Source organism: Dasypus novemcinctus, chromosome 2 (assembly GCF_030445035.2).
Source record: "Dasypus novemcinctus isolate mDasNov1 chromosome 2, mDasNov1.1.hap2, whole genome shotgun sequence".
NCBI lineage: Eukaryota > Metazoa > Chordata > Mammalia > Cingulata > Dasypodidae > Dasypus > Dasypus novemcinctus.
The window spans coordinates 28,024,937-28,030,936 of NC_080674.1; positions in this window are offsets into that span (position 1 = coordinate 28,024,937).

Genomic DNA, 6,000 nt, shown 5'->3' on the forward strand with positions numbered 1-6,000 from the left:
AATAGCCAAAATTGAATTGAGAAGCTTTAGGTAGATTGAAGTTATTTTCTATTTCCAAACAAAATTTTTGACATTAATGTGTACCTTGCAAATTTCAATTAATTATCTTATAGGATCATTATCAAGAATATTCATAAAAATATAGAATATATCATTAAATACTCGTAAAGATAATAGAGTTTATCCAGTTTACTTGAATTTTCAGGTAAGAAGGAATAAATAAAATTGAGAGATAATGATAAATGAAGAGAGGAACAAACAAAAAAAATCACAAATTAAATGCAAGAAGCAGAAATTTTCTAAATTGCAGTACAGTATTTGGTATCTATGTAACATATTCCTGATTAGAACCATTTAACTCGTCAGTTATTAACAAAAATGCAATAATTGGAGGAAGAGTAGAAATTGTTTAATGCTCTAATGAAGTGTTCTTAAATATATAGATTAACTTGAGCACCTGGAAAAGCAAAGCTATTGGTTTTGCTTAAATTGTGGATTAAAAATAAGAGTATGGGAAAAATTTAGTTTAGGAAAAACTGACAAGACATGTTACTGAAATTTTCTTAGCTTTCTTTCAAAATACTGTGTGTATGTTATGATGGTATTTTTGTAGGAATCTTATGAATTTTTTGTAGAAATCTTATACCTTCTCCCCATCACCATAGCCTACAAAATTCCTAAGAACCACTTATAAGAAGTACACAATCACTCAGAAACTGATCATTTTTATTAATCCAATGCTTTGCATCCAAATCTCAATATTAATTTAGGAAATGGATAACTTCTTTTCTTTCTGAACTATGTGCTGCACTAGGGTCCAACATTAAACAATGTTTTCTTCTTTGTATCCTCTTAAAAGACTAATATGTTATGTTTTTGATTGTATAAAAAATGTATGAAGAAATAAATTTTGACCCAGTTCCTATGTGTTTATTTTGTTAGGAATCCTACTCAAATATCTGTATGCAATGCCTGCAGTCTGTGTGCCAGTTAGCTTTGAGTAGTTGAAGTAAATAAAACAAAGAAAAAGGATAGGAACCTGGCTGGATACTCAACCAAAGAAAACACACTCAATTACAATACCACTTAACCTGTGTAAGAATTAGAACTATAGGATCTTCATACAAACCAAGTCTCATCTTCTTACTAAACATCTACCATAAGAAAGCCTCTCTATGTCACCACAAGTGTCAGCATTCTTCCTTCCTTGGGAAAGATTAGGATAATAAGGGTATCAAAGGAAAAATTGCACTAGACAATGTTAAACAGGCAGAGATGAGTAGAAGAGAGTAGAACTCAACTTTGTCTAGACAAAGAAAGGCAAGCTTTTTTAGGGGCTGAGTGGGCTACTTGTGGATGTTAAGGAGTGTTTATCCTTGAGACGGGTGAGCGATTTTCTGAGTTTGCATTTGGAGCCATTTGTTTCAGATAATCTTCTTCTGCTGTGATTTGGCCATTTGGAGCTTGTAAATGGTGATATAAGGAGGGAGATAAGGAATCATCTAGTGAGGCAACTTTCTGGCACCCAGATAACTTACGGGTCATGAAGAAGTGAAGTAAGGGGACTGGAGTCAGGGAACTTGAGTCAGGAATAAGCCTGTCTAAAGTTAATCAAGCTGAAAGGAAGTTAAGCCCAACTTGTTCAGGAAGCTAGAATACAATAGATTCTAGAGAACACAATGCCTGAAAGTAATCCTGAACAATGTCTAGAAAACTTATACATCACCAGCTCATTTATTCTCCCACTTTCGATTTATGTAAAAGTTGCGAAACTCGTTTAGGAAGAATTGTCCCTATTCCAAACAAAGGTAAATTTGTCCCTTTGGTATATAGATCCTATCTACTGCCCCCATTATGCCTTCATTTTCAATTCTACCTCTATGTATTAGATCCTTCCTAGTATGAAAACATATGCATATTTCATAAAACTCTCCTTTGAGGCCATTTCCTCTCCCCACACACATTTTGCCCCATTTTCTTCTTCCTTTTCCAGGTAAATGTCTTTAAAAAGTATTTTATACTCTAATTTTTCTCATCTCTTGCCCTTTTGAATGTATCGCAAACAGGTTTTTGCTCCCTCAAAATGTCCCTGGTGAGGATGCTAATGTCTGATCCATTGTAAAAGTTATGATTCATTTTTCAGTCTTTCTTTTATTGGTCTATTTGTTTTCTTCTCATTTAGACAATTGTTTTCCCACTTAGATTGCTATATAATACACCTTCAAGGTTTTCTGTCATTCAGAATGAAATTTCCTCTGGAGACCAGGAGAAGCTCCAGATTTTCCCCAAGGACTTTATCATTGGCCCTCCTGGGGGATTGATGGGTGGGTAATTAATCAAAACAGCAAACAGCTGGGACTCCTCCCTGTCATTAGCAAAGGGGCAGAATAATTAATAGCTTAAAAAGCAAGCACTCTTTTTATTTCAGATTTGTTTTTTTTAATTTATTTCTCTCCCCTTCCCCCCCCCCCCACCCCCCAAGTTGTCTGCTCTCTGTGTCCATTCGCTGTGTTCTTCTGTGACCGCTTCTATCCTTATCAGCGGCACTGGAAATCCGTGTTTCTTTTTGTTGTGTCATCTTGTTGTGTCAGCTCTCCGTGTGTGCAGTGCCATTCTTGGGCAGGCCGCACTTTCTTTTGCCCTGGGTGACTCTCCTTACCGGGAGCACTCCTTGCCCGTGGGGATCCCCTACGCGGGGGACACCCCTGCATGGCAGGGCACTCCTTGTGCACATCAGCACTGCACATGGGCCAGCTCCACACGGGTCACGGAAGCCCAGGGTTTGAACCACAGACCTATCATGTGGTAGGCGGACGCCCTAGCCATTGGGCCAAGTCCGCTTCCCCTCTTGCTCTCTCTTGCTCCCTCTTTGGCTCTGTGCTCATAACTGTTCTTGTGCCTGCTCCTGCCCTCTGTGCCCTGCTCTTGCTGTTTATTCCCTGCCATGATGGCTATGCCAGTAAAACCTGGGCATTGATAATCTATTATGGGAAGTTATAGTCTGTAAATCAGCCCTCTTTATCACTCTTCAGCCCCTTCCTCTCTACCCGAGACCTATGATCTATTAATTTCTCCCATTTCTCTTCCTTCCCTACCTTAATAAATTACTGGCCTAACTAACCTGAGGTGCTCTTGAAATTCATTTCTGTGGTGTAGTCAAGAACCTAGGCAAAATGGGTAATAGAACCATGCAAAATTCTTAGCTCTTTCCCAGAAAAACCAAGATGAATTTGACCTTAGGGCCTTTTCATGTGTTCCCAGTGCTTACAGTTCTCTTCCACAGAGGTGCCCCTGAATTGCAACTCTATTTATTCTAGTTTCTGCTCAAATACCTTCTACTACAAACCCTTCTTTCTGAAAGTCAACCCCATGCTAACCATTAACTTTAATTTTCTTAATCTGGTTTAAAATCACCTATTTATATATATTAATTGATTTTCTATCTAAACTAGTAGAGTGTAAACCTCCTTAATGCCAGGGTTTTCTTTGTCCTGCTTGCTGATGAATTCTCACTGCCTTAAATAGTTCCTGCCAGATAACTTTATCTCATATAAAAGTTGAATGCCTAATAGATTTTAATTTTCTTCAAACATTGACTAGTCATAAAGTTTGTATATACTCAGAAGAGAGAAAAGGTAGTAGTGTTCATGTGTTTAAATTTGCTTTATTAAAGATAAGCAGTCACTGACATTCTACTTTTTTCAGTGTCCTTTCTTCTTTTGTGTGCATTAAGATTTTTAATAATGAAATATACATATTGTATAAATGTGTAGGCAATTATTTTAAATTAATAATAAGTTTTATCAATATATCTAAAATTATATCCTCTTGGTTCTGAAAAGAATTCTAAAAACTGGTATGCTCATGTAGACAAAATGTTAGATTAACATCTGAGAATTCATTGTGATTTTAAGAATCTGCCCAAATTACTTCAGAGTAGAACTCCAGCTCTTCTATTTCTACCTAAGTGAGCACATTTAAATTTTATTCTAGCTGTGACATTAGACTATATGTATTTGTCCCATAAAGATTTGGAAAGTTCAGCACAATAGGCCTTCCATAAACACAACATGATTTTCTTCCTAAATCTTAGTGTTCTGTTTTGAAATAAAGATGTTAAATCTGATTTCTATTCTAAAAGTTGGTGCAGGGGAGAGGGGCCGGAGGAGAGCTGAATGGAAAATGGGATGTTAATGCTTTATTTTTTTAGCAAATTAATTTTATTGATACATATTTTTTAAAAAAATTCATCCAAAATGTGCAATCAATGGTATTTGGTATAATCATATAGTACTACACTCATCATGTCAATCAATCTTAGAGCATTTTCATTATTTCAATGATAATGATAATAATAAACAAAAACCAGACCAAAAAAATGCATCACCTCTCAATCTCTATATGATTCCCCTGCTGTACATAGCTGCTATGTCTGGTGATTCTTGCCATTATTTATTATTTTTTAAAAGCAGTTTTTCCTTTTTTTTAAGAAATCAATTTTATTCATACATATGAATAAAGCATATATCCATCCAAAGTGCACAATCAATGGTATTTGGTGTAAACACATATATGTGCATTTATTACCTCTGTCATTCTTAGAATACTTTCACTATTTCAATACTACTACTACTAAAAAACAAAAAACAAACCTATAAAACTCATCACCTGTCAATCTCTCTATGCTCTCTGTGCTGAACATAACTGCTATTGTTTCCATGTCTCTAGTATATTGGTATTTGTATTTTATAAAAACAGTCTTACATATGCAATATCACCTATATTCAAGTTTTGCATGAGATTTTACTATCTTATACAGTCCCATCCATGTTACAGTTTTTAGGTTTCCTTTTAGTAAACTATAAGACCTTAGTCATTCCCTTTCAACCACTGTCATACCCATATAATAGTACTGCTAGTCACAAACACCATGATATGATTTAACCGTTTCTATTCATTTCCCAAAGATTTACAAAAAACTTATTTACTTTTTCTGTACAAATTGATCCTTAGCTTTACATTCTCTACCCTCCTTCTATTTACTGGTGATCTATATTCTAATTATTAACTACATGAGTTTACACGATATATTTAATTCATAATAGCACAAGCATACAGTATTTGTCCTTTTGTGTCTGGTGTGCTTCACTCAATATAATGTCCTCCAGGTTCATCCATGTTGTCAAATACTTCAAATTTCATTTCTTCTTACTGCTGTATAATATTTAATCATGTTTATATACAATTTGCTTATCCATTCATCAGTTGAAGGATACCTGGGCTGTTTCCAACTTTTGATAATTATGAATAATGCCACAATGGACATCAGTGTGCAGATGTCTGTCCATGTCTCTGTTCTCAGTTCTTCTGTGTAAATACCTAGTAATGGTATTGCTGGGTCACACGGCAAGTCTATATTCAACTTCCTTAGGAACTGCCAAACAGCTCTCCACAGTGGCGATACCATTCTACATTCCCACCAACAATGAATAAGTGTTCCTATCTCTTCTCATTCTCTCCAACATTTACAGATTGGTGACTTTTGAATAGTAGCCAGTCTAATAGGTGTAAAATGATATCGCATTGTAGTTTTGACTTCCATTTCTTAAATGCTAGTAATTTTGAACGTTTTTTCATGTATTTCTTTGACATTTGTATTTCTTCATTGGACAAATGTCTTTTCCAGTCTTTGCCCATTTTTAAATCAGGTGGTTTATCTTTTTATTGTTGAGTCGTATGAGCTTGGTGTATGTCATGGATATTAAATCCTTTTTGGATATGTGATTGCCAAATATTTTCTCCCATTGAGTCAGCTGTCTTTTCACATATTGACAAAGTCCTTTGAGGTGCAAAAGTGTTGAATTTTTAGCAGGTCCCATTTATCTGTTTTTTTCTTTTGTTGCTCATGCTTTGAATGTAAGGTTTAAGAAACTACCACCTACCGCAAGAACTTGAAGATGTTTTCCTACATTTTCCTCTAGAATTTTATGGTTATCACTT